Below are 10,198 nucleotides of genomic sequence, written 5' to 3' on the forward strand. Positions count from 1 at the left end.
ACACCAAATCTCATCCATTAATTTGGTTTAATCTAAAGGCTAATAATTATTTACTTAAAAGTGCACCGTGAGTCAAATGTATTTTTAGCACCTTAGTATTTCTTTCTTCCTAAACCCTCAATTGGCTGTGTTCATCGCTCAACTGAATCTCTTTATTTCACAGTTTGTTAAATCTCATGAATCTTTTTTTCTTTCTCCCGTAGCTGCCCCATCCATGGCTTTTGCTCAATCCAATTTATATGTGCAGGAGTATATTTCATCATAGGCATATATTGGGTCCCCTAATCAGTTACACCATCATCACTATATTAAAACCTAGTATCTTAATTTTTTTCATTAGAAGAAGGTAGTGAGTCAAGGAGGATTTTGGATTGGATCTTCGGAACTTAAATGTTGGAATTTTTAAAATCATATATATGCCATGAATATCTACAATTGCATCTTCAGTGCCATCAACCAAAACAAGTTGTGGTTGTTAGGATCTACTGACATCACAGTTTCATGAGATTGAGAACAAAGGCAAGATGGGTCATTTTGACCTAGTTTAAAGCCAAATTCCTGAACCTAATTGACTGCCAATTCCTAATTCGTATGAATTTAAATTACATTAATCTGAATCGTGAAGTTCTGGTGGGATGGTATTGTTCTTGATTATTAGAGAAAAAATGGAAGACAAATACAAAGACTGAGATCTCATTCAGGAAAATACGGAAGGATAATCCTGTGAGAGTAGTTCACGTAGTATTTTAAATGAACAAACATAAGCCCTTAGATCAAAAGAGATCGACGGTTAACATTTGGTGTCAACGAATTCGTTGACACCTGGTGTCAACGGATCCTGTCTCTCTCTCTATATATATATATATATATATATATATATATATTGGCTCCCAAATGTTTTTTATCACAATTTTTTCTTACTCCCTACTTTTAAATAAAATCATATGTATTTTTTGAAATTTTAAATTATTTTCTGGAGTTTTGTTTTGGATATTATAGATTTTTTTTGCATAAATTTAATTTTTTTAACAATGGATGAATTAAATATGATTTTGTCGGAGCAATTATTATGATATTCAACATTTTTATAAAACATCTTTATAATATATGAATGGTACATAAGAGTTTACTTAAAAACAAACAACAAAAGCCGTGATGAAGAACATTTAGAGGACCAAAACTTTGCTGAATTTTTTAAAGGAACTATAAATAGAATTTAAGATGTTTATAGGGAGCAAAACTTACTTAACCTCCTCTAAAAAAAAACCTATTTAACCATTTTTTATTTAAGATATTTAAAGGAACTATAAATAGAATTTAATATATCTGTTTTTTTGAGAACCCAAATTAAAATAATTAAAAAATCCTTATGAAGTACAAGATGTGCCTAGAATGGATCAAAGTCAAGTAAAAAAACAAACAAAGGCAAAATTCAAAAGCAAAGCCAAAAGCATCACTCCGAAGTGGCATATACCTAATACAAAGACACCTATTAAACCATTAATAATGAAAATCAAACATCAAACATCTTGAATTGCATAAATCAACGACCAATATCATAAGGATGAATTACATAAATCAACAACCATCAAAGATATGAAGATGCCAAATACTTTATTAAAATTACACTCCATAAATAGATAGATATTTAATTGATTACTCATTCCCATAGCCACGTGAATGCAACAACGAGACTAACAAAACAACTTCCCGATGAGTCAAATTATTCCACATGGTAGGAATCTGTTTATTAAAAAAAGCAAGAAGCGGCACTTGGAGGCACTGCTTTGTTTCAAATTATGTCGTTATGCAAATCGTTACCCATTTCCTCATTCTGATTGAGAATGCTATAAATACAATTTACACAATAGTCAACATCATGATCATGTTTCCGAATCCACTTATGCAAATCATTATCATGCAAGAAAAAAATGTTATCGAATAGAGAATCACACTGCACCACCTGCTCCTCTTCCCTAGCGAACAATCTCCGTCGCCACTTCCAACCCCTTCCATCAACCCTCCAACCTAACCTACTCACTTCAGCTACCATAAAAGAACTTAACAAAAGAACTTCCTAACCCTCTGGCGCCTAAATCTACTCCACAAAAGAACTTCACTAACCAAGGAACACTCCAAAAAGAGATACTTTACGTGTTACCGACTTTACACCGCATTCCTTCCCAAAACTAAATAGCGTCAACTGCTCCCACTCCCTCATTAATATATCAATTTTTGATTTTAGTATTTATAATACAAAAATCTTTTCTTCGATTTTAGTCATTGCAAATATACCTCATTTCGCTATTATGGTTTATGCTATTCATAATATTTGTTTGAAGAAATAAGTAATACATAAATCATGTCAATTGAAATTGTAATTGAGCAATACAAGATTTACAAAACAGATAATCCCGATAAAAAAAAATTATTGCGTAAAAAGATCTTTCCATATTATTGGATTTTTTTCACAAGTTTTATTTTTTTTAACAATGGATGGATTAAATATGAATTTTCATTAGAAAAATTGTTATAATATTCTAAACATCTTTATAAAATTTCTTTAAAAAATATGAATCGTACATGAGTTTACTTAAAAACAGAAAACAAAAGTCGTGATGAAAAACATTTAGATGACCAAAACTTAATGAATTTTTTAAAGGAACTATAGATAGCATTTAAGATATTAATAAGGAGCAAACCTTACTTAACCTCCTTTAAAAAAAACCTACTTAACCATTTTTGATTTAAGATATTTAAAGGAACTATAAATAGAATTTAATATATCTGTTTTTTTCTAAGAACCCAAATTAAATATCAATCAAAAATCCCTAAGAAGTCCAAGATGTGCCTAGAATGGATCAAAGTCGAGTTAAAAAACAGAGACAAAATTCGAAAGCAAAGCCAAAAGTATCACTGCCGAGTGGCGTACCCAACACAAAGTGTCTGATTATAAAAATCATTTCTTCGATTTGTATTTGCAAATATACCTCATTTTGTTTTTATGGTTTATGATATTCATAATATTTGTTTGACGAAATAAGCAATACATAAATCATGTCAACTGAAATTGTAATTAAGCAATACAAGATATACAAAATAGATAATCCCGAAAAATTCTTTTATTGCGTAAAAATATCTTTTTATTCTGAGTCAGAATCTACATTCTCTGAGTAATCATCCTCATCCGTGGAATATTCAACTTCAAAATCATCACTATCAGAATCACTTGCATTTGCATTGACTGATTCTTTGGACTCTTCTTCTTTGATAACAATATGTTCATCTAAGCATGTTCCACCAATATCATCTCTATTTAAAACATCTCCTTGGTCCATTAAAGATGCTTCTATTGCTATATCTGTATTGGTGAACTCATTCAACTGATATGCATCTGAGCCATCTTCTTCTTGTGGAAAATCAAAAAAATTTCTGGGTTTGACTTTTACCACTGTATACCAATTTTTATTGGCATTCTCCTTCACATAATAAACCAACTCAGCTTGAGAACCTAGGACAAATGGATCATTTGCGTAATATAACTTTGTGATATCGACACTAATAAATCCATACTCATCTTTTTTATATCCCCTGCCTTGATTTCGAACTTGAGAAGGAGCCTCGAACCAGCCACATTTAAATAATATCACAAAGTTATTATCTAAATATCTTATTTCGGTGATTTTTTGAATCATGCCATAATATTCAATATTTCCTGTCAACTCATCACCTTTCACCATCACACCACTATTTTGGGTTTTTAAGTGTTGTTCAACACTCTGTGTACGAAATTTGAAACCATTAAGAATGTACCCATTATGATTTAGTACCCGAGAATCTGTCCCTCTTGATAATGCAACTAGTTGGTCATTGATCCTTCCATCTTGTAATTGTTGTAATCGAATAACCTGCATAATATTGTTTAAAAAAATTCAATTGATAAAAGGATGTTTAAGTTAGCAATATAACATTAATGCCATCAAATTCTCATAATAGATGAATGTTACCTCATTTTCAAACCATTTGGGAAATTGCTCCATGTGCCTCTTTTCAACATTTCTATTATTTTCATTTCTTACCTTCATCATGTGCTCCCTAGCGTTGTTAAAATATACAACTTAATTAGAAATACTATTAATTATAATTTTTATATTAATTAAAAATTAGAGTAAACATACTTACTCGATCCAAGGTCTAACTTCCTCGCAATTTTGTAATATGTAAAAATGAGCTTGTTGAATTTCAGAAAGGCTCATATTTTCCCAGGAATCTCCTCCAATGTGTCGGCCATTGGTTTTAAACACGGATAAATTTGTGCAATCATCACTTACATAGTCCATATATCTATCTGGTCGATTTAATCTAGAATCCATATCAATCAAATATCTTGCACATAATAATGCCATACACTCTTCAGCTACATACCCTTCTGCTATGGAACCTTCTGGACGTGCTTTGTTACGCACATAGTTTTTTAGTACTCGTAAAAATCTACAGGTAAATACATAATTATACATATACATACATACACACACACCAATATATTAAAATGCAGACATCAAAATGTTATGTAAACTAACCTTTCAACAGGATACATCCATCTATATTGAACTGGACCTCCGAGCTTTGCTTCATTTGCCAAATGAATCGATAAATGAACCATAACATCAAAAAAAGACGGTGGAAAAATGCGCTCTAGTTTACAAAGAGTGACTGCAATATTCTTTTCTAACCTCTCCAATTCATCCACTTTTAACTCTGTAGAGCACAACTCACCAAAGAAAAAAGACAATTCAATTAATGGGTCACACGCATCTTTTGGAAGTAATCCTCTTATGGCAAGTGGAATGATTCTCTCAAGAAGGACATGGTAATCATGACTTTTAAGTCCTGAAATCTTGCATTCATTTACATTTACACGACGACTAATATTTGAGGCATAAGCATCGGGAAACCTGGTATCTTTCAACACTTGACAAAATTTAATCTTTTCTGCCGCTGACATTGTGTAACGTGCTGGGGGCATGGTATACTTATCTCCATTCCTAATAAGATGAAGTGGCTTCTTGAATCCCATGTGCTTCAAATCCATTCTAGACTTGAAAGTATCTTTTGTTTTGCCTTCAATATTCAACAATGTTCCAATAACACTTTCACAAATATTTTTTTCTATGTGCATCACATCTAGATTGTGTCTTAACAATACAGTCCTCCAATAAGGTAATTCGAAAAATATACTTTTTTTCTTCCAATTATGCTTTTCCCCTTCCTCTCTCTTTCGTTTTTTTATAGTTTTACCAAAGATAACTGGCTGTATTTTTTCATGTTGTGCTATGACCTCCTCTCCAGTCAATGGTTGTGGTGCCTGTCTAACCTCCCTTGTATTATCAAATGAGCTCTTATTTTTACGCCAAGGGTGGTCACTGGGTAAAAATTTACGGTTGCCCATGTAGCATTGCTTGAAACTATATTTTAAATGACAAGAGGTAGTTTCTTTATTGCAATATGGACAAGCTAGTGCTCCTTTAGTACTCCATCCCGAAAGCATCGCATAACCTGGAAAATCACTAATGGTCCATAACAAGGCTGCACGCAATTGGAAATTACATCTTGAAAAAGCATCATATGTTTCAATACCCACATCCCATAACTCTTTTAAGTCATCAATTAGTGGCTGAAGGTAAACATCAATGTCATTTCCAGGACTATTTTTACCGGGAATAAGTAACGATAACATAAGATTGGGTTGTTTCATGCATAACCAAGGAGGTAAATTGTAAGGAACTAAAACCACATGCCACATACTATAATTGGTGCTCATCATACCAAAAGGGTTAAAACCATCTGATGATAGGCCAAGTCTCACATTACGTGCATCTTTAGAGAAAGATCTATGTTGATCATCAAATCTTTTCCAAGTCAAAGAGTCAGCTGGGTGTCTTAAAACTCCATCATCAATTTTCTTCTTCTTATGCCAAGTCATGTCTTCTGCAATTTGTTTTGACATGAATAACCTTTGTAGTCTTGGTTTTATGGGAAAGTAGCGAAGTATCTTATTAGGGACATTTTTCTTCTTATCTTCTCGCCATCTACTTTTCTTACAAATAGGACACTCATTAAGATTTTCATAGTCTTCTCCTCTATACAAAATACAATCATTATCACAAGCATCTATCTTGACATAATCAAGTCCAAGATCCTTGATAATCTTTCTAACCTCATACATTGAGTCAGGAAGCACATTACCTTCGGGAAAAGCTTCAGCCAATAGCTTTAGAAGTGAGTCAAGTGAGGTATTGCTCCATCCATACAGACATTTCATTTGAAAAAGGCGTATAATAAAAGATAATTTGGAGAATTTTTTACAACCTGGATATAATGTTTGTTCAGCATCTTTTACCAATCCATAAAATCTTTTAGCTTCCTTATTTGGCTCTTAATTGCTATTACTAGATGTAGGATGATCAAACACATTTTCTCTATTTGCATTAAATGACTGATGCATGTCATAAAGCATGTTGAACGTCTGAGCATCATCGCTCCTTTCATGATCAGCACCATAGCCAATGTTATCTGCATCCTTCAAATCACTGTCACTTGATGAATCATCCGACGATTCTCCATGATACTCCCAATTATCATAACTTGGTTCAAATCCAAAATCAAGTAAATGACGATCCACTTCACTTCTTGTCTTAAATTTAATATTATTGCATCTACAACAGGGACACCTGATAGTGTTTGGAGGGTTGGGCCCAGAAAAAGCAAAGTCTAAAAAGTCATCCATTCCTTTTAAATACTCCGGTAAACTTCTATCTTTAAGGTTGATCCATCTTTTATTTTGTTTAGGCATTATCACACGATCCTGCGATTCAAAAATAAAATATGCACAACATTAAAAATATGTGACAAATGAAACATTGACTATACAAAATATAATTCTCATAAGAATGTGACAAATTCACCATAAAAAAAATATAATTCTCAATCATAAAATATGCACAACATTAAAAATATGTGACAAATTCAATGCATTCAAAGCTTGTTTTTATTTCAATGCGTTATAAATCTAATGGAAACAAATCATAAATTTAACTTAAAATATTCAAAACTAATTCTCATAAAATAATTTGGGAGAAAATCTTAGATGGGAACGTAAGTAACATGTCAGCATTTACAAACAACCAATAAAAACATTACACCTCATTTAATTTATTAAAAAAAATTAAAAATAAAATAAAGATGAAACGTGTTCTCCGTATTGCTTGCTCTTCTTCCGCCATTATCTTGAGGAATTGTTTCTCCAACTGCAGAGTTTATATATGACCTTGAGGAGATTAATTCTCAAATTTTAACGTGTTGAATTCAATAGGTTCTGAAGTTAGCGACATAATAAGGTTTGATTTTAAATAAAATCACTGAAGTCCTTCACACACATGGAAGTTCATGGTTACAAATCTGATGTAGTTTTTTTTTCAGTTTTTTTCCTTCTTTTTGGTGATTAATCTGATTCAGTTTCTATTATGGCAATCCAGTCATAATTAATACATCATTTGTTTGTTTAAAATTGATTCATTTTTCTTCTTCACACACATGGAATGAATCCTTGGACAAAATACTTGCACCAAAACAATGTGGAAGGAGAGTAGTAATAAGGAGGTCACGTTTCATCTTTATTTTATTTTTAATTGTTTTAATAAATTAAATGAGGTGTAATGTTTTTGTTGGTTGTTTGTAAATGCTGACATGTTACTTACGTTCCCATCTAAGAATTTCTCATAATTTGGTCCAAAAAACGCAATACAACACCCAAGCGTATGAGCTAAAGGGTGGCCCAAGACAAAAAACCAACACCAACAATATAGCCTCATGAAAACAGGCCGTGCTGCCCAGCCAGAAAGCACAATGCACCTCTAGCATGATTGCCAAGGGCACTACGCTGCCAAAACAGAAAAACAGAACCACAAAAGCCAAAACAACAGCCCTCTAAAAGCACACAACAACTCACTATATATACATATATAGTCCAGGAAATTAAATTAATAATCCAATCACCAATTATCTAATAATTGTCTACTTTTGATTCAAGCCTTCAAATGTAAGGATTATTCACATAATCTAATATTTGCTCATGAGATTTTAGTTATCGTACATCTCTTCATCATAATCCAATCTACATCCCCTAACTAAGAAATTTAAGCCTAATTAAGGAACTCACCTCAAATTAGCTTCTCTTGATGTCTAAGGCCTCCAACTTCTACTTTTTTCTCTAAAACCTCCTTGCCTTTTCCAATTCCTTCTATACTGATCCCTGTCATCGCAATTTTCAGTTAATCCAACAAAAATTCAACATCAAATCATGAGATTTTGAGGGAAAAGTTGAGAGAGATATGGAAGGGAAGTGGCTCGACCACTTAAAGAAGAAAGGAAGAAAGAAAATTCTGCCACATGAGAGAAGAAAAGGGGATAGAAAAATTCCTTCAACTTACCCTTTGATTCCTTCAATTAGGTGGAGAAGAAGCTTGAATAAAAGACATGGAGAAATTTGAGTGAATGAATGGGTTGAGGGTTGGGGTTAGAGATGGTTGGCGAGAAAGAAGAGAAAGAGGGAGAAGTCTTAGTTCTTTTTCTTTTGTTTTTATGTCACGTGAAACTTTTTTTTCTCAATGTTTGTTGGCCAAATGGTGAATTTTAGTTTTTTTTTTCTTTTCTTCCTAATACTTGGTGTTCTTTGATTTTTTTTTTAATATTAACTAGTTGCAACATATGTAATGCGTTTCCTCCATATCCTTTTTTATAGAACAAAATTACAGTTTAAAACTAAGTGGCAATGAACAAGTCTACAAACTTGGATTCCTTTAAAAAATAAAAAAAAAGTCTACAAATTCGGATAAACTTAATAGACTTTACAAAATTATATTATTTCCAACAATAATAATTGTTGTTGGGATAAGTTATTTTTTCCAACGATAGCGAAATTGTTGTGAAAAAAAAATACTTATTTTAGGAAAAACAAAACTTATTACAACGACTTAAATAAGTCGTTGCTGTATGCATATTAAAAAATTGTATTATTTCCAACGATAATATTTTTTGTTGGGATAAGTCATTTTTCGCAGCGATAACAAAATTGTTGTGACAAAAATTAACTTATTACAACGACTTAAATAAGTCGTTGCTATATGCATATCAAAAAATTGTATTATTTCCAACGATAATAATTGTTGTTGGAATAAGTCATTTTTCCCAGCGATAACGAAATTGCTGTGAAAAAAAACAACTTAATACAACGACTTAAATAAGTCGTTGCTATAGGCATATTATTGACAACAAATTGATTGTCGCTGAGAAAAAGTCGCTGCTACAAGAAAAGTATAATGAAAAACCTTTAAGTAACCATGAAATTGCTCTTGAAGATTTTATTATATCTGGCATTGACAGAAGCAGAGTAGCTTCTATGATTTATAGCATTTACAAGAACAATGGCAGAGGAATTGATTTTCCAGAAGTGAAACTTGAGAAAACCAACCTAAAATCTTGTTGTGAATGCATCAATGAAGGTCTGAAAACCTTCTTTGTACCAGAAGGGGCTGAGTTGGAAACTGTTGTTCAATCAGAACCTCAAGCTTCTAGTTCTAAGGCTAAGATTACTTCAAAGCCAAAGAACTCTAAGTCAAAGGCTATGATCAAATCTGATTCCAAGACTTCAGAGGTTAGGATCCTGAAAAGATCAGAACCTATTCCTCAGAGTCTGGTGAAACCAAAATCTGAGGCTCTGAAATCTAAGTTTCAGAAGAAGACAGTTACTGCTTCTGAAGTACCAAAACCTAAGGTGATGGTTAATCAGAAGCAACCCAAGTCACAGCACAAGGTACAAGAAGTGAAGAGTAAAGCCTTAAGTACTAACCTTCCAGGACCCATAGGACAATGGGTACCTAAATCTAAAAATGTCAATGATGCAGGTATGTCTAAGAGCAGTGCCAAAGCAAAGATCACGGTACCTAGACAGCGGTTGCTCAAGACACATGACAGGAGACAAGTCCATGTTCCTCAGCCTAACAATGAAAGAGGGAGGAAATGTGAAGTTTGGAGGAAACCAGACAGGCAAGATCATAGGTACAGGAACTATTGGTAATTCCTCTACCTCAATTAATAATGTATGGTTGGTAGATGGTCTTGAACATAACCTTTTGAGCAT

The 10,198-nt window shown here is 32.6% G+C and overlaps 1 long non-coding RNA gene and 1 pseudogene across 2 annotated transcripts; both read right to left on the reverse strand.

Annotated features, from left to right (window-relative positions):
• Window positions 1-3,644: 3,644 nt before the first annotated feature.
• Window positions 3,645-4,270, reverse strand: LOC146948919 (uncharacterized). Its single transcript, XR_015025369.1, has 3 exons — window positions 4,183-4,270; window positions 4,008-4,095; window positions 3,645-3,908 (listed from the first exon to the last, which is right to left on the reverse strand). It is a non-coding gene; the product is annotated as an uncharacterized LOC146948919 (long non-coding RNA).
• A 288-nt stretch (window positions 4,271-4,558) lies between these two features.
• LOC146948920 (uncharacterized) lies at window positions 4,559-8,848 on the reverse strand (annotated as a pseudogene). Its single transcript, XR_015027063.1, has 3 exons — window positions 8,490-8,848; window positions 8,219-8,311; window positions 4,559-6,865 (listed from the first exon to the last, which is right to left on the reverse strand). The product of XR_015027063.1 is annotated as an uncharacterized LOC146948920 (transcript).
• Window positions 8,849-10,198: the final 1,350 nt, after the last annotated feature.

The sequence above is a fragment of the Medicago sativa genome, chromosome 2, assembly GCF_051527215.1.
Source record: "Medicago sativa cultivar Bolivia chromosome 2, Bolivia_mono, whole genome shotgun sequence".
Lineage (NCBI taxonomy): Eukaryota > Viridiplantae > Streptophyta > Magnoliopsida > Fabales > Fabaceae > Medicago > Medicago sativa.